General features: G+C 38.9%; 1 long non-coding RNA gene across 2 annotated transcripts; it reads right to left on the bottom strand.

Moving 5' to 3' along the window:
• Nucleotides 1-1,208: 1,208 nt before the first annotated feature.
• On the bottom strand, nucleotides 1,209-23,625 carry LOC127471482 (uncharacterized). Of its 2 annotated transcripts, XR_007904670.1 has the most exons (4): nucleotides 23,392-23,625; nucleotides 6,932-6,972; nucleotides 6,123-6,359; nucleotides 1,209-1,791 (listed from the first exon to the last, which is right to left on the bottom strand). It is a non-coding gene; the product is annotated as an uncharacterized LOC127471482 (long non-coding RNA). The 2 variants fall into 2 exon arrangements; XR_007904669.1 differs by lacking the exon at nucleotides 1,209-1,791 and having other exon boundaries at nucleotides 5,918-6,359; nucleotides 23,392-23,615.
• Between the last annotated feature and the right edge of the window lie 35 nt (nucleotides 23,626-23,660).

Genomic DNA, 23,660 nt, shown 5'->3' with positions numbered 1-23,660 from the left:
TATTGTCTTCTGCCTCTCTGGCCTGCATTTCCCCCTTTGCAGAAGGGTGCAGTGCAGCAATCCTCCTGAAATAGGACTTAGAGGGTTAATGTCACAGACAAGCCTGGTGTGCCAGCTCTGCCTGGACAAAAGGGACAAAAACCAAAAAAGTTGATTCTGGTTCTGAGCCATGAGTAAGAGCATGATATATATCTGCACTCAGAGAAACCCCACGAGAAGACTCACTCCTAAGGTGTAGCCAAGTTTCAAGGCACAAATTCAATCACCAATTTTGTCGTACTAGTCTGTATCATTAGTGGTTGTTATCTTTCTCTCTTAGGAGTGGAAGCTGTATGGGCCAGTGATGGGTAGTAGCATCTCCTCTGAGCAGCAGACAGTCCTTCCAATCTCAGAGGGTAAACTCAACTTCTAGGAAAAAAAATTAAAATATAGGTAAGAACATTTGATTAACAACACCCTTAAAAAACCCAGTGAAATTCCCACACATGTACACACGACAGGAAAAATCATGTCCATAAGCTAATTAGAAAGAAAGATTTCTAAAGTGACCTTAACTGCAGGTGCATTTCTTTCCATGTCTGCAATATGGTTTAGAAATGTCAATTATTTAATCTTATTTAAATTATGTTAGCATGACTTATAATGAACATTTCATACGTGAAAGCAAATTTATGAAACAAAATATTTTGCGAGGTAGGACAGATTCAACATAGCATGAAGCAAAACTCTGCAGACCAACACTTTTGCAGACTACTTAAAGAACTCTGTTTACTTCATTGAAATAATTTTTAAAGATGTAAATTCCTACAAATTAGGGTTGTACATGTTTATGTTGAAAAAGGGGGTTTGAATGTCTAAGCAGTTTGAGCTGATCATTTCAGTCAAAGTAATTGTCACTTCACAGAAAAGAGAAGAAGCCATATGAGGAGTGGCTGAGGTCTCTTGGTCTGTTCAGCTTGGAGGAGAGGAGACTGAGGGGAAGAGAAGGAGCAGGCACTGATCTCTCTTCTGTGGCGACCGGGGACAGAACCTGAGGGAATGGCCTGAGGTTGTGTCAGGGGAGGTTTAGGTTGAATACTGGGAAAAAGTTCTTCCCCCAAAGGGTAGTTGGGTACTGGAACAGGCTCCCCAGGGAAGTGGTCAGAGCACCAAGCCTGCCAGAGTTCAAGGAGCATTTGGACAATACAGGCAGGCACATGGTCTGATTCTTTGGGGTTGTCCTGTGTAGGGCCAGGAGTTGGACTCATATGATCCTTTTGGGTCTCTTCCAGCTCACTGTGATTCTATGAAAAAAAATCTTGCCAAAATCAAGGAAAATGCTTATGGTCCTTGAAGGAAAAAATGAACCCAACTTCAGAATTGTATTAATAACCTTCTTCAAGGGTAAACCACTAAGGTGATGCCACATACCAAGGACACTCCTCTTAATAAAGTCATTAACTTTTCTAACCTGATTGGGTTAAAAACTAGTCCACTTGTCATCTGATACCTGTTTAGTACCCTCCAGCCCATTCCTAATGAATGGTGACCCGCAATAGGTATCCTATTAACAATAATGGCACAGAAAACAGAACATTAATGCAGTGAAAACTCAGCTCCTCTTTGCCCCAACACATCAGGCAGCACAGAATTGCTTACAGTGGTGTATGTATGTGGTTTTTTTGTTGTAGGTAGAGAGCTTCAGTTTCCACACCCATCCGCCTTCTCTCTTTCATGAGAACTGATGCAGAATATAAGAAAAGCTTGCATTTGTTGTTGAGCAAAATGAACTGCTCACTATCTAAATGGTATCTGCGGAGAAGCAGATAGAAAGAATCAACAGCAACATATGAGCAGCAAAGGGAGAAAAGATGTTCCTACTTCCATTCTTTTTCCTCTTCCACCCTTTTCATTAGCACTACATGGTATGTCAGAATAAAGCCTTGTCGTTGCACTGCTCTGGTACCCCTAGGAAGTTCCTGTGACCACAGACATACCATATCAGTACTTTTAAAGCTGCACTTCTAAAAAAACAGCTCTTCTAGACAGAACATTACATTCTTATTTAGACTGCCTCAGTATTTCTGCTTCCATCTGTCTTTTCACTTTCTTATCATCAACACCAGCAGACCATTGCTAGCAGAAGTGCAATTACCTTATTTGTTTTCGAAGACCAACATGTATCATAGCAAAACTCCACTACTCTCTGATTTTGCTACTGAGAAACCAGGTAATTATCAGAATGTGCTGTTATGGCCAAAACTAAATTAGGATTAAAAAACAAACAAGCAAAAAACCCACCAAACACAAACAAACAAAAAAACCCCAAACCAAAACAATAACAACAAAAACTCACAAAAAGAAAGCAAGGAACCAACCAAACCAAAAGCAATACCAAAACGAAAAAAGATGACTAGTTAAAAAGAAGAGAAAAGAAGCGAGAGACTGGAAGGTAAAGCAACTACATGCTTCAGGGCAGGAGAGAACTCACAGCAATGGGAGGGAAACACTTGTTCATTTTGATGATGCTTCTGGTACTGACCATTACTAGAGAGAGGATACAAGCCTAAATGGACCTCAGCTCTGACCCAGAATGGTAGTTCCTGTGTCTTAACACAACCACTGACAGATGGATGCAGGGAAGTATTCATTTTTACCTAAGGAATTAAAGAACACACAGCAAGATTACTCACTAAACCATTACGAGGAGGTGATCACTATAATGGAGAATTTACAAGAACAAGAAGGCAAACCACATCAGCCCTAAAGAATATGTATGGCCTGCCACACTACCTGATAACACAATCTTGATGAGACGACAGCTGCTGAGTAAAGAAGTAACCAATGTGTGCAAGCATCAAGCTTTTATACAGGGCAAGAGAGAAAAATAATTTGTACCTTTTGAGACACAAAAGCCATAGCTAAATAGTACATTAAAAGCTCATCAGGAAAATCTGTGGAATCATTATACACATTAGATGTGTGTTCTTGCTTCAGGCACATCAATGGGAATTTTGCTACAAGATGAAACTTTTTAATGTTCTGCCATTTAATGGCTGAAAGAAAAATGTTCATTTAATTTACTCGTTCTCTATATGAAAAAAATCCTAAGCACAGCAGCCCGTATTCTCAGTTACATCAGAAAAAAAACCTCACATGGTACAGGTCCTAAGAGTAAAAGTAATTTCTGTGTTCAGCTAATAATAGACCACTCTGAACCAAGCCAGAGGTGTATGCAAATTTTGACAGAGACCATCAAGCACAAAATTTCAGCAGAAAGCAGTAACTAGCCCTCCCATACTCTCCAAAAATCAGAATGGAGATTGGCATGTGATCTGCTAAATCTCTCTCACAACAGATGATCTCTGTACATTAGGAGATCCTCCTTTAGTTGAGTTCAAGATCAGAATGTGCTTTGAAGGCCGAATAATTGGCCACAACAGACTTCTCTTCTGATGATGTTATAAATTCTGTTAAATAAACTGATAGTTAAATATCATATTTATAGTATTTGCATATGAGTGTGCACTTGGCATTACTGGAGATTTTTTACCAACAAATTAGACAGACATGCCAATAGTGATGACAGCTGTAACTACAAAAGGGAAATGGACTAAATGATTTCTTAAAGTCTCTTCTATCACTAATATATCCTGTTCTGTGAACTTCTTGAAACCACTCCATTCTGTTCCCACTGGAGTTGTATTTTTCATGCCCTAGTGCTCGGATAATAACAAATACATTCTAGTATTAACTTAATTAGCTAAATTTGTTCCAAGTTACTCCAAGCACCCTGTGGTAAATGAACACACTTCTAGGCTTTGAGTGTGCAAGAAATTTGCCACATAAACAACTTGACCAATTTGCTACATCAATATTTACTATTATTCAGTGAGCAGGAGCCAGAGGTTTCAGATGTATGCTTACAACCCTCAGGGCAATGGGATTACAGCAAAGAAAAGAACTTGATGCAGGGAATTATGTGCTTTTGAACTTTTACTGAATTTCTGTACACAGTAACAGGGATGATAACATAAAACAAACATTTGTTCTGAACATTATGTTAAAAGATTTTGTTATAACAGGTTGGAGAGATGGGCAGACAAGGACTGTCTGAAATTCAACAAAGGCAAATTCAAGGTCCTGCATCTGGGGAAGAATAACCCCAGGCACCAGTACAGGCTGGGGGCTGACCTGCTGGAAAGCAGCTCTGCAGAGAAGGACCTGGGGTCCTGATGGACAGCAAGCTGTCCATGAGCCAGCAGTGTGTCCTTGTGGCCAAGAAGGCTGATGGTATTCTGGGATACGTTAGGGAGAGCATTGACAGCAGGTTGAGGGAGGTGATCCTGTCCCTCTACTCAGCCCTGGTGAGGCCTCACCTGCAGTGCTGTGTCCAGTTCTGGGCTCCTCAGAGCAAGAGACATGGAGCTTCTGGAGCAGGTCCAGTGGAGGGCAACAAAGATGATTAAGAGACTGGAACATCTCTCTTACATGGAAAGGCTGAGGGAGCTGGGCCTGCTCAGCTTCAAGAAGAAACAACTGAGAGGAGATGTCATCAATGCCTGTAAGTATCTGAAGGAGGGCTGCCAAGGAGTCAGGCTTTTCTCAGTGGTACGAATCAATAAGGCAAGAGGCAGTGGGCAGAAAGTGATGCGCAGGAAGTTCTGTCTGAACATGAGGACACAATCCTGTACCATGTGCTCTAGGATGACCCTGCTTGAGGAGGGAGGTTGGACCAGATGACTCACTGTGGTCCCTTCCAGCCTTACCCATTTTGTTATTCTGTGATATATTATGGCACCCAAAACTGCACACAGGAGTTGAGGCAAGGCTGCACCAGTGCAGAGCAGGACAGTCACTTCCCTGAACCAGCTGGCAATGCTTCGCCTGATGCCCCCCAGGACATGGTCGGCCGTCCTGGCTGGCAGGGCACTGCTGACTCATATTCAGCTTGGCAACCAGGACCCCCAGGTCCCTTTCTGTGGCACTCCTTTCCAACATCTCATTCCCCAGTCTGTATGAACATCTGGGGTTGCCCCATCCCAAGTGCAGAATCCAGCACTTGCCCTTGTTATACTTGATACAGTTGGTGACTGCCCAGCCCTGTAATTTGTCAAGATTTCTGCCTTCAAGGGAATCAACAGCTCCTCCCAATTTAATGTCATCAACAAACTTGCTTAGAATACCTTCCAGTCTTACATCCAAGTAATTTATGAAGATGCTGAAGAGCACAGGGCCTAAGATGGAGCCCTGTGGAACTCCACTAGTGGCAGGTTGCCAGTCTGATGTTACTCCATTTACTGTAAGCCTTTGTGCCTGGCCCCTGAGCCAGTTGCTTACCCATTGCATGACAGGTTTATCCAGTTGTGTGTTGGACATTTTGTCCAGAAGGATACTGTAAAAGACAATATCAAAAGCTTTACTGAAATCTAAACAGGTTACATCAGCCGTCTTCCCTTTTTCTAATAGGTGGGTAACAACATTGTAAAAGGAAATTAATTTTTTAAGCAGGACTTTCCCCTCATGAGCCTGTGCTGACTGTGACCAATGTTTTTCAATAACTCCCAGAATAATCTTATCCCAGATTTTACCAAAACAAACATCCTTCCTCCTTGCTTCCTCTTCTCTATTTCAGGCAGCACTGAAGTACCTTGAACACTGAATCACTTGGTCTGCTATGTCGACAGCAAAGATTTTCTATCCTCAGACTGAGTATAATTGCAGAGGTTTTAAGTCTGGCCCCACAGCAAACAAGCACGCTGATGTCCGCTACATGATCTAAGCACAGGATGCATTTGCTCCTGCTGAGCATACCCATCTCAGGAGTTTAAACTTATTAAGCAAACATTTTTGCACACTCTTCTGCATTGGGGAAGGGTAAGTTTATTGTTATGTTGAAATTGTTTGATTATTTTGATCTGGAATTTAAAACCTCTGAAATAATTCACATTTAAATGAAGGTCTAAATATTCGCAATATAGTTTCTTCCCATATAGATGACCAACTTAACGTAATGAATTAGATATTAAAGAACTCTTACTGGTCTTATATTCTCCAGGGTGAATTTTATTTAATGGAAACATCAAAAGAATCTTCATGGGATATCTGAACTGGTTTTCCTGGAAAGTTGACTAAAAAAACACCTTATTTGTGATACACTAAAGAAGCAGTAAAGATGATGATGCATATATTGGCAGAAGAGAGGACCAACCAGTGGAAAACTTTCTTTCCAAGACTTGTGGTTTCCATGCTGAAAATACTGGTGCTCTGTCTATGCATTCAATTTCTTCTCAGAACACGTGAACCAGCAACAGGTAGGAGAATATATTTGTCACTCCTCAGTTGAACACAGATACTCTTTGCTTCTTTTTTTCCTTCTCCTGAAGCACAGAGACATTTAAAGTCCAGAGATTAGTAGTCCTCATTCAGCTGATTTGGTTACAGAAAGCCCAAGATGAAATAAAGGAGTTGGCAGACAAAGAATAAGTACTCAGGTCTGGTTTACCACAGTAAAGGTAAGATTACTTAATTGTGCATTATGTACCCTTCCTGCTGTTTCCTCTTTGACATCCTCCCAAAGCAATCATATTTACAAAAGAAAGATTGAGACCCCTTCCCACTTCGATGTTATCATTTACCTGGATTGAGGGGATGAGAAAATCCAGCTGGGGCACCTCCCTCATCACATAATGAAATGACAGCCTTCAGACAAAGCAGCATACTGCAAAGTGATACATTCTCCTAAATGCTCCAGTGCAGAATAAGCCTGCCCACCCCTGCTGAGCCATTATAGATGGCAGGTAACATCTAACACAGTTCTGCATTGACTTTTTGGGATCCACACAAAAGCAGCTGAGGGACACAGAAAGGATGCTTTAGACACTGTTGCTTCCACACAACACACCTACCTGTGGCTTAGAAACACATAGACTGAAGTTTACCAAATACTGACCTTTTCTCCTGCTTTCCCATCCATGGAATTTTGGTCAGTGTCTGTAAATATAAGAAAAGTTTGCCTCAAATAAATGCCTCTATAGTTGAAAAGCAATAATAATTTATGTCAGCCTGAGCCAAAGTCAGCCATGCACACCATCTCTGGTACAGTATTTTCTTACGAGATTAAGAGTACTTGGCATAGAGAACTGAGCAGACTACTGCAATGCCAGGGAAAAAGGTGGATGTACATCCTCTAACCTTAGAAAATACCTTAGTGAAGACCAGTACATCTGGTTCGAGCTTTATTTAAGCAAGTTTGTATTATTTGTATTATTTTCTGTCAAATCATCAGCTCCTTTAAATGGCTCTGACCTGCTACTTCTTGTACTTAAAGCGTTTTACAACTAAACTAGTAAGTTCATTCTTGCTACAAGCTTGTTCCATAAAATACATTTTTTTAAATGTCATAAAGACATTAAGATAAATAACAGTGGTCAAATTTAGCAAGTGCTAAATTGGCATGCATTTTTCTGTTCCAATGACATGTCTTTCAGCTTTCTAGTTTTATTTAATCACCCAAGCTCAAGCTGTATATACCAGCTGCCTATTAAGGACTGATAATTTCACCTAATCTTAGTGACAAAATTTTGTTGGAAGTGTTCTGTTATTTCTGAGAACACGACTAGAGAATACATTTCTTTGCTGAAGTTAAAAAATGCTAGCAACTCATCCATGAGGAACGTTAAAGACCCCCTTAAAGTGGGTAGAAAATTAGCACGTTGTGGGGAGAAGGGCATCAGAAGAGAGGGCAAATCACAAAAAAACAACTGTGACTGACTGTGTCAGTCTGTTTTCCAGTCCTGATAACTCACAGTAATGAGGCAAGAATTTCTCACATCCTCACATCTGCTGCTGAAGAGCTTAAGGAAGCTGTAGGCACAGCTATTAGACTGATACTCCAGCAGGGAAAGTAAACTTCCCCACTACAGTCAGTCTCAATAGGTTCTTCTTCCACTCTGGGAGACAGGTAATGCTCTCTTCACACAGAAGATGGACAACAAAAAGTACAGGAAATAAATACATCTGATAAAATTAAAGCTTTTCTTGATACACACCAGTCCTCCCATGATACTTTTTCTACTTTTTATGAATCATAACTGCAAATTCAGAAAAAGCAAAAGGTGGCTGTTGGTTTGGAACAGCCCAGTGCTTGTAATGCATATATGAATGTTTTACTGAAAGTGCAGAGATAGTATCACATAATTCCCCGTGTCTCTTCAGGTCTGTTTATTTCTGCAAAATCAATGTTCTGATCCTGTGTAAGAAAATATCACATGTCATTGTAATTAAAAACTATGTAAAAATATAGATGTAAAAAAAAAAATAAAGTTCAGTGGAAACTAATCCTGGAAGCTATTGGCATTTGAAGTTTGATTAAGCAACTCTAATTACTTGTCGAGTTTCATTAAATAGTTATAATTGTAAATTTCAGAAGTACAGTATTTGTTACATTTGAAGATACATATACAAACTGCTCTGTTGTGGTAACTGAATCTGTAAAAACTGATTTTTCTTGATAGTGATAAGCATACACATTTCCTTCATTAGTCACCTTAAACACTTCAATAGCAATACAAACAGATCATTTATCCCAGGTCCACCCTTGAAATCCACACACTTTGCAGCACAGTGGTGTTTCAATTAATTGTCATTTCCTTGCCTTATGTACTCAGAGTCTGAATTAATCCCTGCATAAGACTATTGCACTACATCCTGTTTGTGAGGTATCCACACCATGAAACACAGCTGTTTAATGGTGTCCTACAAGATTTGGATTTGTGGATTTCTGTCTGCATCCTAACTACTTGCTAAACACTGCTTACAAATAGTTTTGTTTCCATAGCACAGAAATTCCTTACTAGATCACATCACCCAGATAAATGATTAATTGTAAGTTACAGTTAATTGAGAGTTTATATGTTTTGATTCCTTCAGTTGCATCTGATTAGAAATATGTTTTGGTGCTATTTAACAACCAATTTATTATGTACAGAGCTGGTGAAGGGTCTAAAGCAAAAATCCTATGAGGAGCAGCTGGGGGAGCTGGGGTTGTTTGGCCTGAAGAAAAGGAGGCTCATGAAGATCTTATTGATGTCTACAGCTACCTGAAAGGAGGTTGGGTCCAGGTGGTGTCAGCCTCTTCTCCCAGATAAAAGCGACGAGAGGAAATGGCCTCAAGTTGTACCAGAGGAGACTTAGATTAGATATTTAAAAAATTTCTTCACCAAAAGTGCTGCCAATCATTGGAACGGGCTGCCCGGGGAACTATTTGAGTCACCATACTTGGAGGTTTTTAAAATACCTGTAGATGTGGCACTTGGTGACACGGTTTAGTGGTGGACTAGGTTAATGGTTAGACTCAGTGTTCTAAATGATTCTATGAATCATAAAATAGTAATAATTATTACTTGTTTTCAGCATAAGGAAAGCAGTTAAGAGCACTACTAATTAAATTGCCAATAAACAGTTCCCTTTCCCCACAACAACCATTTGATGTAGTCAGAAAATGACACAGATTACAGTTCAATTATGTTAATAGGAAGCATGAAGAAAACTCTGTCAAAAGCTCCATTACTAAGTGATTGTTCCGTTCTCTTTCCTTTCCCATCATCTTTTCTAAATAACATAGTCCAGTTGCTTTAAAATCTGTCAGTTGTTATTTATTCTATGCCCAAAACAAAACAGAATACACACTGAATAAAGACAACTCTGTTTATCATAATCTACCTTTCATTATAGTCCTTTCACACTTGTTTTGAGAGTATGTGTTGAATTCTCTAGTAACAAATAGCAAGTCTTAGATTTTTCTTTCAAACATGTAAAACCAGTTAGTGAAAATGTACTTAGGAGCTTGTAATAACTTTTTTCTTGTGTACTTGGATTTCAGCAAAGAGTCATTGATATAAAAATGTAGATGTTCAGTGTTTTGTCTAAGCCATGGGAGGGAATTTGTGAGTAGGCTGATAAAAACAACAAAAACAAAATTCTTTTTACTTCTTTTTCAAGGCTGTGCAAGGCTGTGTTGGATGCACACACATAAAAAATAGCCTTCTTTTCAGGGAAATTGCCTAGAATTCCATCAAAGTTTGAAGAGCAGTGACTGCCTACCTGCTCACAACCTACACCTTACTCTTCACACACACATCATGTTATCTGGGCACACCTTCAGGATCACTCTCTCTGAACAGAGTTTCAGGGGAAAATATGATTCAGGGCAGCATAGGATAACTTGCACTTACTTGGAAAATAGCCAGCTTGGGCTGAACCTGATGTTTTCTCACTGTGTGGAGGAATCTAAGAAGGAAAACCTGGATGAAACAAAAAGCTTTTTTTTTCTTTTCTTAGGTGCAGACCATGTGTTTTTACAAGGAATCTATTTCGGAAATCTGGGAAGATTCCCATACACTGAAAATATTGATGCATGTTTCTTATGGATGGTATATAGGAGATTGTGCAATGAGCTCAGTTGAAATACATACAGATTACAGATACAGAAATGACTTTGCAGTTAATGTCAGCCTGATCGCCAGGGTCTTGTAATAAGCTTGACAGTTCATATATCTGACAACAGTAGCACAACTGACTCATCAGTCACAACAGTATTCCTTCTTATTTATTCTCCTCTCTCAAGTCTGGAGCACGTACAAAGGACACCAGATATTCTACCAAAATCAGATACATTTTCAAATACTTCATAACTGAACCTACAGATAATGCACAGTCAGATTCTCTCTCATTCTACAACATGGATCAAAAATAAATAAAAAGAGGGAAGAAAACATCATTCTGTGAAAATAAAGTTCTTTGTAATTCAGTTTCTCTGTAACATTCCTATCAAATGTAAGGTACCCAATATCACGTTAAATAAATTTAAAATTGTTTATAATACAGAGGAATAGCAGAGATCCTTCTTGAGTCTCCCTGAATAAAGAATTGTACACTATAGGCACTGAAGACTTTCTAGACTTTTGAAACATTACGTCTTTTGCTCAGGCACAAAAAAAGATGAGAGTAGTAGTAACAGCACAGCATAATCCAGCTTGCTGAAGTCAGAGACTTCAGAGAGTCCATAGCAAAATTAAAAGTAGGGCTGCCTTGTTTCAAAGACATTTGGAGGAAAATATCTCTTTTTAAAGATGAATGCCTCAGCAATTATTTCTTAGAACAGCATTAGTATTATGATTGCTTGTGTAAGCTCTCTTGCAGTGCAGCGAAGTAAAACGAGTGCCTGTTGGTACAAGGACACTTCTACTGAGCTCAAAGAGAGAGTGTGACAGACAAATCCATCATGCTTAGCCTGCAGATCAAAGTGCACAAAGCAAAGCATGCTGGAAAACTACCACACATGCATATAAAACAACAAATTAAAGCACAAAGGACATGCATGAGTGGATGAAATGAGGAAAACACAGCATTAAAGATGATCTTTACTGCTTTCAGGAAAGAATCAAGACACAACGATCAGACTACCATTTTCAAAGTGCGAAGTGATGTGGGGCATCCAGCTGGAGATACTGAAGCTGAGTTTTCAAAGTGCTGAAGATGGACAAATCAAAGGCAGACACAGAATGACAAAAACCAAACTAATCTATCTATTTGTGCTGAGAGCACAAAACCTAAGCAATTTTGAACTATTTCCAGTCGAGTCCCTATTTGCCAACAACTGAATTTTAGAAGTCCTATGCAGCATTAAGGAGTATATTAAATTATATATATATGGAGTAAGGTAAGCAATCAGAAGCAGTCACCTTATTTTAATATGACAGCTCCTAAAAAAAGGATGATACAAATCTTATTCTTGCATAAAAGCACTGGAATTATTTTACTAGTTATGATGATGATGTTTATTCAGCAAAATAAATTATACAAATGAAAGTATGCTAGGGAAATAACAAGCACTGAATTAGTGTAGAAAAACCCTAACTATTTAAGAGTTTTTCTTATTGCTACTGTAGTCCTCTGTTGTCTAGACCTAAATTTGAACAATAACAAAAAAAAGTGGCCTAATATGCATACAAATTATATTTTATTTCATATAATATCATAGAAGTTTCTCTAGCGTAATTCCAATAATCCCATTGACCACAATGAGATCAGTTCTGTGATAAAACAGAAAATGAGGTGAATAGGACTGGTCCCTAAGCACACATAAACAAAATCTAAGAAAATAGAACAAGAGAAAATAGAACAAAGTGCGTATTAATACATATTAGTACACCGCTTATAATAATAAATTATAACAATGCCAAATAATTGATATTACTAACTGGGCACAAATTCAGTAAGTCTGTCCTCTTATCAAGAAAACAACGAAGGACAAAGTAATTCCAGTTTCCCTGCAGTGAGGGAGTCAAGGGAAAATATTTTCTGTCTTCTAGTCTTGTTTAAGCTTTGTATTAGTTTTCTCTTCTTTGGCAAATTACCTATCAGCTTTTACTGACAAACTGTTAGGGATCACATAGCTTTACTGTAGCCTATTAGATGCATGAAAAGGGCAAATGTGAAAAAGACATTGAGATCTTGATATATGCAGGCCGGCTGAATCCACAGACTAGCAAAACAGAAGGGCTGACAACTTACAGGCACTGTACCGATAGCTATACACAGCCACAACTCTGAAACTGATTTGTCAGTCTGCAGCAGACCTGTAATGTTCATAAAACATTTACAGATAGGGGTGCATGCAGATAGCCCACCTAAGAACTTTCTGCCAGCACTATTGCTATTACCCAGATGGCATCTGCAAACAAAAAATTTGTATTCAATTACACACAACAGTTTCACAAGAAAAATAGTGACCCTGGCATTTTCAGATTTTAGATCTGCTACACCAGGCCATCCAAAGCACTTCCTCATTAGCAGAAAATACTAAACTTCAAAGAAGAGAAAAGTCATGCTTTACATGTAAATGCCATGATGACCTGGCAAAGTTGAAGAAGGCTTTGTTTTTTCTAATTAGTTTATAAGGGAAATGGGCTGCCCAGGAAGGTGGTGAAGTCACCATCCCTGGAGGTGTTTAAGGGAAGACATGGTGCTTAGTGCCATGGTCTAGTTAACATGATGATGTTCAGTCAAAGGTTGAACTCGATGATCTCAGAGGTCTTTTTCAACCTAATTGATTCTGTGATTTTATATTTCTCAGCACAAACACTCAGAACTCCCATGTTCTGAGGTTTTGTGCCTTGTTCTATCTAGCTTGAATTCTTTGCTGTGTCCTGCAGCTTGGGAACACCTGTGCATTGGATCTGAAAAGCTAAGTGACCAACCCACCATTGCAAGTCATTTCACCAGACAAATACCTCCCCATATGTATGTCCTTACCTTCTTGTAAAGGTGACTCAACAAGCCAGTACAAAGGATTATCAGCCCCAAATTATCTACATACTCTTTCACCACAAAGTAAGAAAATTTCAGATGGTTATTTTCAACATACAGCCTCTACCAAAAAAACTTACATTATTCATTGTCTTGTCCTTGGGACTGTGTAACAGTACAGTCAACTACTATTGACCTTCACATTCATAAAATTTGAGACTAGGCAAATCAGTGCTACAACAGACTATCCCTGATACTAAATTTTCATTTTCAATGCAGAATGTACTTTTATTTTCAAGAAAACATGTGGTCGCAATCCAAAATAACAGCATTTAGGATTAATCAGGATCTTTTTAGACTGCAAATGATGCAACTGGAATACCGCACAGGCACATTAGATGAAAAGGAGTTCCCCAATATCAGCAGACCTTGTGAGGATGATACAGCATGATTCCTGTGATGCAACTCCTGCTTTGACAAAGAACATTTGACTCCTTCCTGTTGTTGATTGCATGGGAATATGAGACACTACTGTCATGTTCATATCTTTATGGGGTCTCCAGATCTAGAGAACCTGGAGAACTGGCAACACCTCTGTGAAAATTCTGAAGCGAACCTACAATTGAATCTATTAGCTTGAAATACAGTACTCTGCTACACACTTGGTCCCAGATCCTCTATGTTCTTTAGCAGGTGAAAAGAGGACAAAAGTAGGGGGATGTGCACATGCATACACACCCACACTGATCCATCTGAATTTATGTATAAATAAAGGAAAAAATGCAAAGAGCTTCTTGAATACTTTCAGCTGCTGCCTTCTGCAGGCTTTTGAGCTTGCTGAGCTGACACTGAGCAGCAGTGTAAGGGTCACTTTCACGCAGTACTTTTGCCAGCATGGGACAAAATAAGCTGCTCACTTGTTAGAATACTTTTGTATTTCAGTCAGTTGAAAACCTTACCATGCAAATTTTCTGTACTGCAGTTAAGTCCTGATGCATGGAGGGACTTTATGTCCTCTTGGATGACAAAGCGTTTCCACTGCTTTTTCTCAGAAGTGTTTTACCTCTCTAAAGGCTATTTTCAGAAAGATTTGTTTGTTCTCACAGGACATTTCTGTCAGAGCAGTTAAAATATGCTTAAATTACCATGCATAAACTTCATTATAAAGCTTGCTAAAAGCACAGTTTGAAGTCCTACTTGCTGCTGGTGACTACAAATTTCTATCTGGCTGGAAAAGTCAGCTACTTCAGGTCCGGCAACATTTCCACGACAACATTGTGCTAAAAAACCTCATTTTAACATGTCAAAAAAAATAAAAGGCGTTTCTTGTGTTTTTCATTCTATTTCTTGCTATGCAGTTTACTGATCTCTAGATAAAGGATTTCTAAGAAGCTAATTACCAGGTTGAGTAAAGCCCTGAGGCAAAGCCTGAAGTCTTCTCCTTTGGCTACTGTAACTAATAAACTACAAATCCTTACCTCCTCTACAGCACTGTTCCCTTACTAGTGTTAGATTCATCCTTGCTGAGAAGCAAGCATGATCATCCTCATTTCACAGACCTAAAAAACTGAAGCACTGAAAGGCATAAACATGACTAAAATAGTTAAAAGGTAGAAAAGAAGACACTTAGAGTGTCAGTAATTGCCATGTGTCCTGTGAACTAGTATCAACAACATCCCTCATATGACATAGTAAAACAATGACCATAGAACTGTACAAACTGCTTGCATAATTTTTAGTAAAATATAGTCTCTTGTAAATTAACAGCTGTATAAAAGATTTACTTATCACACTGAGCATTCACCTGGCTCCTCTGCACTGCACTGCTTTCATTTCCCCTCCTTTTTCCTAGCAGGCTATTTCTGCAACTAATGCACTGAGACAGGTGCTTGGCTGTCTAAGGCTTTCCTACAATCATGCAAATTTGGCCTATGACTTCCAGTGCAGCTTGAACCAAAGCCCAGTGGCTAAACTTCAAGTCTCAAAATAATATTGCCTCCAAACCATATGCATTTTTCAAATATCATATATTTCCTTGCAGCTACAGCTACTGGCATTCATTTAATTGCAGTTCAGAGAGGGCTGTGATTTGTCAGCCATGGAGACATGGCAACACATGGTGGTCACCCTCTTCTTCCTGGGGTATGGAAGCCATCCTTTGATGGCTTTACTATCCCAGTTCTTGCAGAAATTCTTTCTCAGAAGTTGCAAAGCATGGAGAAGGGATGGGCAGAATGAAAGCTCTAAGGTTCAGGTTTATCTTGAGGTAAATCTGATGAGATACACCCATGTGTCCTGAGGGAACTGGCAGAGAAATTGGCTAAGTCACTATTTGAGAAGTCCAGTGAAGATCTCACTGACAGGAAAAGGGGAACTATAACCCCCATTTTTAAAAGGTGAAATAAGGAAGATCTGGGGAACTACTGGCAAATCAGTCTCATCTTGGTGCCTAGCAAGGTCATGGAGCAGATCCTCCTGGAAACTATGCTGAGGCACATCAAGGACAGGAAAGTGATTGGTGACAGACAACATGGCTTCACTACGGGCAAATTGTGCCTGACAAATCTGGTGGCCTTCTATGAGAGTTGGTGGATGAGGGGAAAAAAACTGATGTCATTTGCACTTGGACTTGTGCAAAGCTTTTTGACAGTGTCCTGCCTGACAACCTTGTCTATAAACTGGAGAGACATGGATTTGGTGGAACACGCAGTGGGTAGGGAATTGGTTGGATGGTTGTACTCAAAAAGTTGTGATCAACAGCTCAATGTCCAAGTGGAGACCAGTGATGAGTGGCATTCCTCTGGGATTGGTATTGGAACTGGTGCTGTTTAACATCTCTGCCAGCAACATGGACAGAGGGAGCACCCTCAGCAAGTTTGCTGATGCCACCAAGCCACGTGGTGCAGTCAACACACTGAAGGGCATGAATACCATCCAGAGGGTCCTGGACAGGCTGGAGAGGGAGACCTGTGTGAACCTCATGAAGTTCCTCATGAAGTTCAACAAGGCCAGATACAAGGGCCTACATCTGGGTCAGGTCAATCCCAAACATGGATACAGGCTGAGTAATGAGTGGATGGAGAGCAGCCCTGAGGAGAAGGACTTCAGGATGCTGGTTTATAAGAAGCTTGATATGACCCAGCAATGTGCTCTTGCAGCCCAGAAAGCCTACCATGTCCTGGGCTGTAGCAGAAGGATGACCAGCAGGTCAAGGGAGGTGATTCTGCCCCTGTACTCTGCTCTGTGAGACCTCACCTTGAGTACTGCTTACAGCTTTGGGATCCCCAACATAAGAAGGACATGGACGTCCCCTTTGTGGGGAGGGCCATAAAGATGATCGGAGAGCGGAGAACCTCTCCTCCAATGAAGACAGGCTGAGAGTGCTGGGGTTGTTCATCCTGGAAATGAAAAGGCTCCAGGGAGACCTTCTAGCAGCCTTCCAGTGCATAATGGGGATCTACAAGAAAGCCAGACGGGCTTACAAGGGCATGTTGTGATAGGACAAGGAGGAATGGTTGAAAGAAAGTAGATTTAGAATCATAGAATCAGAGAAGGATTTGGGTTGGAACAGACCTTAAAGTTCCAAACCTCCTACCATGCACAGGGGTGCCTTCCACTAGACGAGGTTGCTCAGAGCTCCATGCAGCCTTGAGCACTTCCAGGGATGGGACATCCACAACTTCTCTGAGCAACCTGTTCAAATGCCTCACTGCTCTCACAGTAAAGAATCCTAATATCTAACCTAAATCTACTCTCTTTTAGTTTGTATCCATTCCCCTTTTTCCTGTCACTAAATGCTCTTGGAAATACTCCCTCTCTTTCTTGTAGGCTTCCTTCAAGCACTGAAAGAAAGGTTAGTTATTGGATAGCATGAGATTTTTAAAAATTTTAAAAGATGAATTCTTTCCTTCAGACCATTTATAGTGCATTATCATTATATTTTTCAACTTTTTCTTCACATTCTTTTGGAGTAGAGTCTTAGTTTACAATTGTATGTTATTATTCTAATATGTTCAGGAAGCTAAAAAATATGAGGTTTAGACATAGAGCGCTAATGTGCCAAATCTTGTGATAAAGCTCCTGGGGATGAATTGGGAATACGCTGATTGTTTAGCTCAGCCTAGAAAGGATGTCAAGGACACAGAACATTTCCAAGTTTTTGAAAATGCCAGAAGGTCAGAACATGTGTCTGTAACTCATTTTTGAGAGTTGTATAGCCAATAATTCTGAATGCCTTTCTCAACTTCACCCTTCAGATCTTTGGCTATCTAAGTTAACCTATTTCCTCAAACTTGCTGAATGTTCTTTAAAACAGTGTTCGCCCACTCATCTATTTCAATGTGCTACCAAGAGATTTGAGTTCTAAAATAATTTTGTCATTTGCTATCATTATCTTCTTTCAAGAAAGTGTTCTGCTTCGTTATGCCTTCATTAAAATAAATCTCCAAGTGGTGTGTGGGTGAACAGAGCCCTTCAATTTCATTTATATCATTTCTGAAGAGTGGTAAAGAGCAACTATCTGCAAGAATCAATAATTTTATAATTACATACATATTAGCATGGCTACTTGTATGATAGATCACATAACGGGGCATTCTGCCTGGTTGCTGGAGCAGCAGTAGAATATTATCCTATAATTTTCCCTTTCTTCACCATCACCATATAGTAATACATATGCATTTTGTGCAACATAAAACAATGTTACTCCAACATGGCAAGAAAATATCATCATCTTCATTTTGGGAACAAATTAATATTACACTAATAAAATGGTGTATGTTTAGCATATACCTCTTAGTATATAAAATATAACCTTTTATTAAGCTTTAGTATATTAAATATAACCTTTAATCTCTTATAATCTTTTTCAAGACTATAAGTGGTGATTGCCATTACAGTGAGGACGCAGTCTTTTCACATGGTACTGGAGGTCAGATGCCACTGCTACTGTGAAGTAAGCTTGCTCTGAAGTGGAATTACCTTGTAGATATTGGTGTGTCAAAGAGCAATAATAAATACCTTTCTTCTTTTGCAACAGCCAATATGAAGTCACATCGGCAAACAATAATGCCTGATCCAGAGCACAAAAACCTTGAAAATATGTTGTCAGGTCCAGTTCAAATTCCTCTCAGTCATTTGCCTTAAGCAGTGTCCATTTCTGAGTCAGCAGGTGGCAAGCTATTACAGAAATCAAAAGGTAAGCCACCACTCCAGAGTGTAGATGTATTTATCTTCTCTATGAACATTTAAAAATTGGTTACTGAATACAAGTTTGCCCATGAAGAGATCATCCTTCAACACAAACCTCATCCTTGCTATGCTGATATTCTCTGACACTTTTAAATGCTTTGCAGAAACTCAGACTTTTTTAATCATCATGAAATATTAATTTATTTTTTATTACTACCAAAACTCCTTCTCACATGAGGCTAAAGAAGGGTGCTGTAGGAAATATATACTGTTCATACTCATCCTTGACATTTTGTGTAATGTTGGTCTAGCTCTTTTCATGGACTCCCAATTAGTTGAATAATTAGGAAAAGGAAGAACTGTTTTTAAAATCATAACCACAGTAGGCACCTGGATTTACACAACTGCTGGCTCATGATCACTTCACAGATATGCTGCCATACTTTCTTGGCAAATGAGAACTGCTGGACTTTGTAAAACTTTATCTGCCCATGATGACTTTCAGAGCTTGCCTTTCCTTCAGTCTTCGGTGAATAGCCCATACCTATCAATTAAATTTGTGAAACACATTTTATGCCACCTTCTTACTCTGCTTACTTACCTTCTTGTAACATTAAATGTCTGTAACCAGAAAAAACATAGAAGTATTGTATGAAATGTGATCTAGAATGTTGTGTTCCAGATCCAAGGTTTTAAAAGTATAACAAGTGAGCCATTATCACAGAATTCTGTTTTTGTCATTACTCTTTTATGTTAGTTCAATACAGATGAGTTCTGATCTCAACAATGAAAAATGGCTAATAAAAAACATTTAGTTGACAAAACTGGGTTTTGGTAGGAAAAAAGCATATTCAGCATTAGGGGGCCATAAAACTAGCAAACACAAACACATCTTATGATCCCATTGACTCCAACAAGGTTAAAAATCCCATTGATCTGGCACAGGATTTCATTAATAAAAAAGCCAACCAACCAACCAGAACCACAAAACCCTCTCCTTGTTGATTTTAGGCCAAATCCAGACCATTTTACCTACAAGTAATAAATTTTAACCCATAATTCAACTATTCTGAAAAAGCTCAGTTGAGGAGAACATGGAGAAGAATGACTAATTTGATACGGTTTAGAGTGTCTTAGTTAAGACAGTAGAAAAAACATGCAAATAGATGATAAAGCACCTACTGGCAATCTTACTGAAGTTCTAAGTAGATGAGAAGGATCTCTCTAGAGCTACTAGAATAGAAATAAATATGCCTTTAAAAATATAAAAGTGGGTTGGATTAATTAAATATACCAGTAAGGGTTCTGTTTCTAGAGCTAACCTACACTGGATTAAAAAGCATCTCCGAGTAAAAAGACATTACTGCCATGAAGCAAGTATCCTGCCCCCAAAAATAAAAACCAGTACCCCATTAGGTCTGCCCCTGAGGACATTGAGAGCATCTGTCAAAGAAGTCATGTTTTTTTATTTTACAAGTCAGTTCATCAAAGGAATTTTATTTTTTTTTCTCATCTGGCTATATTGTACAGCATATATTAGATTTTGAGGTCAGATGTCAGGAAGCAGAGGTTCCATGTTATAGGAAAAATTCTGCAATTTTGGGTACTTAGTAACATTAATTTACACACATAAGACACAGCCGTGTGCATTTCCTTGTGCCTCCTTTGGCTCTTCACTGAACTTAGAAATACTACATTTTCTGTTGGATTCTTTTCTCATTAAGATGAGAGACCTTAGACAGGAATTGATTACTTTGTGTTTTGAAATTTTGTATTTAGTCCCTGGCTTTATGGTATTGAAAAATAGCTGCAAAGTTCCCATCTGGTGGACTGGCCTCAAATGAAAAAAAAAAAAAAAGCACATTCAATTAATCTACTTGTATTTTAGGTAGATTATTAGCACCTGTTTTTTGAAATCTTTGCTAAATATTGTTGTTTTATCAAAGCATTTTAAAAAATGCAATACCCACAATTCTGTCAATTCCCTGTGATGCAATTTCTTATCTATGGTCACCATAAACTATGAGGAAAAGGCACTTCGTTAGTTTTCTATGGATCAAATCCACTGTTCACCAAAGCTTACACAAATTATAATAATAGGGTGACCTAGGCAGAAAAAATCGAAAGTCTAGATAAATTAAACTGAATTGTTTTTTTCTCTGAACTACAGTCTCTGATGATCTTTTTTAAGGATTCTGAAGAGGCAAGCTTCCAACTGCTACCCTCTGCGCTACATGGTACTGTACGTGTTCTGGTAGGACTGCTCTGCCTCTCCCAGCACTGAAACACTGAAATACCTCAAAATTGAGGCATTGAAAATATTCCTAGCCTGTGAAGTTACTTGCTATGTTCTTAAGTAATTGACCTAAAATATTGTTAGAAGGGTTCTACAGATTGGAAATGAATGTTCAGAAAAAGGGATACATAAATATTAGGTCACTACGTGGCAATAACTTGTCAAAAGAATAGTTACTTATGTATTTATGTGTGATCCTAGGCCTACAACATAGTAATCTGGATTATTTTAGCCTTCAGGGAAAAAAAATACATGTCAATGCATGTCACTGTTTCCCAGGCAAGTGTTCAGATTTTCAGGGCTGATTCCTCTGTATGTTAACATTAACATTAAAAAAAATTAAACCCAAAAATCAAACCCATTTTGTCACGCATACAATCTTGACCATGATCTCCTCTGAGAACTCCGTAACAGTGATCAATATAGCTAAAGAATGTACATCTTTACAGATAAAGTGTACTGACATTTTTTCACACATGCATTCTGTTAATTCCATAGTGACTCCAGGATCTCTCAAAATCAGAAAAAGATAAAAATGGTTTAAACAGAATTTAGATTTTTGTTTGCTCAGCAGCTGTGCTTGGTAGCTGTACAGGCAGCTAGTCTTCCAAAGTATTATGTCTTTTGATCTTTTTCCATAGTCGAGTTAATTTTTAAAATAACTTCAACATTTCAGGAATGATCCATGGGCTTGGACTACCTTTCTTTTCCATTTTATTTGGATAGTTTTATTATAGGGTTGGGGGTTTTTATATAGCTGTGCATACAGAAAGTGCCAGCTTGACTCCATATACAGGATCAAAGCCAATTTCTGTCATTCTATAACAGGAAGATGAAATTAAAAACAGCTTGCTCATCAGGATGCTTGAAACATCTTTATTTCACCTGTCTAATTTTTTTTAAACACTTCTTTAACTTTCCATGGATCCTGTGCTATCAACTTTTTTTTTTCCAAGGTCATGTCCATAGAATTACATTTGATGAAGTGAAAAAAAAGAAAGACAAACTATTAAGATAAAAAAGCCTAGAATTTTGGCATGCTTTTTTTCCTTAATATTTTTAGGGACTAAACACTAGCAGAAAAGAACAGGAACATTGTACTTTAATAGGAAACAAAAGGTATGTAGAGGTCTTCAATACTATTCAATATATATTGTCTTGCTGTTGGAGAATATGAAAATAAGATATGTCCCTAATCTTCACAAGTTGTACAGCATAATTATATTATGTTTTTTCTAAGGTTGCACAACTCCTTTAAGATATTGCAAGCTCCAGGAAGGCTTATATCAGCTACAATCACATTGCTTTATACCTGTAGGAGAGCATTTTTCTGTGCTGAGTGTGCTACAGAGAATTCTAGCTCTCCCAAGAAGGCACTATGAAATCCTTAATGTGAAAAAAAGGATACTTTAAGTATTATGAGAAACACCAAAATCATAGAAACTCCAAAGAGTTTAATTTTAGCTTAATTTTATCTGGTCTTTAGGGATGACTGAATTGCAATTATATCCCCTAGCTCACCAAAACAGCTACCAAAAAAAAATAAAATGGCAGGGGTACATGAGAAAGTGAATAGAGAGAAAATTAAATGAAGGCCTAAATTCTGAAGTTGTCTTGCAACTGATTTTTTTTCCTACTGTCTAGAAAGGCACCACCTTGGTGCCTGCTGGGACAAATCAGACCTTTTGCTTACTGAAAGCAACATCTAAGACTCACAGTATATGTGGGAGAAAATAAAAAAAAAAAGATTAAAAATTACATCCAGTGGCAATGAGAACCAAAGTCAGAGCTCTTCTGCACAGAATACACCTGATCCTGCCCACCCTATAAGCCTTTTTCTTCTTATAGCTCTTCAGTGCCACCCATACCTTGCCACATTTCCATACCCAACTCTGAATGCAGTCATGGTCTTTCTTGCCGTTTCTTTGCATTAGTTACTTTTGTTTTGCTTTCGTCTGGCTTGTAACATGGTAGTATGCCAGCTTTCCTTTTAAGTGGTCTAGAACCTTTTATAATTTAATTACACTAATATAATACTTACTCATCTGCTTCCTTTCTACATCTAGGCTTCCTTGCATTTTTTCAATTCAATTTTCCTGATGGTGACAGATGTAGACAAATTATTGCAGTTGTTCTACACATTTCAAAATTATGGCCACTTTTTATGTGTCTTTATATAAATTTATGCAGCTGGATCCAGGTTTTAACACTTGGGATAGATGATGGCACTTGGTTCTCATCCAGGTGGATTTCAGCACTCTTTCCTGACTCAGCAAGATACATACTTGTCTCTTTACCCAAGCTGTCACCCAGAACAACCAGATCCATGTGAAGAGCAAATGTGACAAGGTTTCAGTTACAGTTTTTGCTGATCTACTCCAGGCCTTAGTTACCCAGCCACCATAGAAAGAAATCGGGCAAACCTCACTAGTGTATGTTTTGAAATGGATGGTGTCAAGTGTAATTAAATAAGATAAATTAAACTTTCATTCTTCACAGTCCTTCATGTCATTCAGCAAGACAACAGCAGTTGTCCTTTTTACATTTATCGATTGATCTCTAGCCTTGAAAATCATAATCAACGAGTTTATAAACATACCGCTTATAAACCCTACCGTAAGCCCACAGGCAATCGAGTCCCAATATTAAGTACGCTTAAGGGTGGCGAGGGAGAAGGAAACCACTTCAAGGAGTTGCACAGAGAAATAAACCGTTCGTCGCTCTTTTGGTAAATCTAGCAGGATAAAGCCCCGCGGGAAGATCCTACGGATATTGGCGTGGGCCGAGCCCCCCATTTTCGCTACGGGCGCCGGGGTGGGCTGGGCGGCAGGTGGGCCGGCCGGGCGAGGGGCGGGCGGGGCCGGGCGAGGGGCGGGCGGGGCCG

Source organism: Manacus candei, unplaced genomic scaffold (assembly GCF_025592945.1).
Source record: "Manacus candei isolate 608988 ecotype Guabito, Panama unplaced genomic scaffold, ASM2559294v1 h1tg000024l, whole genome shotgun sequence".
Taxonomy (NCBI): domain Eukaryota; kingdom Metazoa; phylum Chordata; class Aves; order Passeriformes; family Pipridae; genus Manacus; species Manacus candei.
Note: the sequence above shows the minus strand (reverse complement) of the source record. Positions and strands in the feature narration are given on the sequence as shown.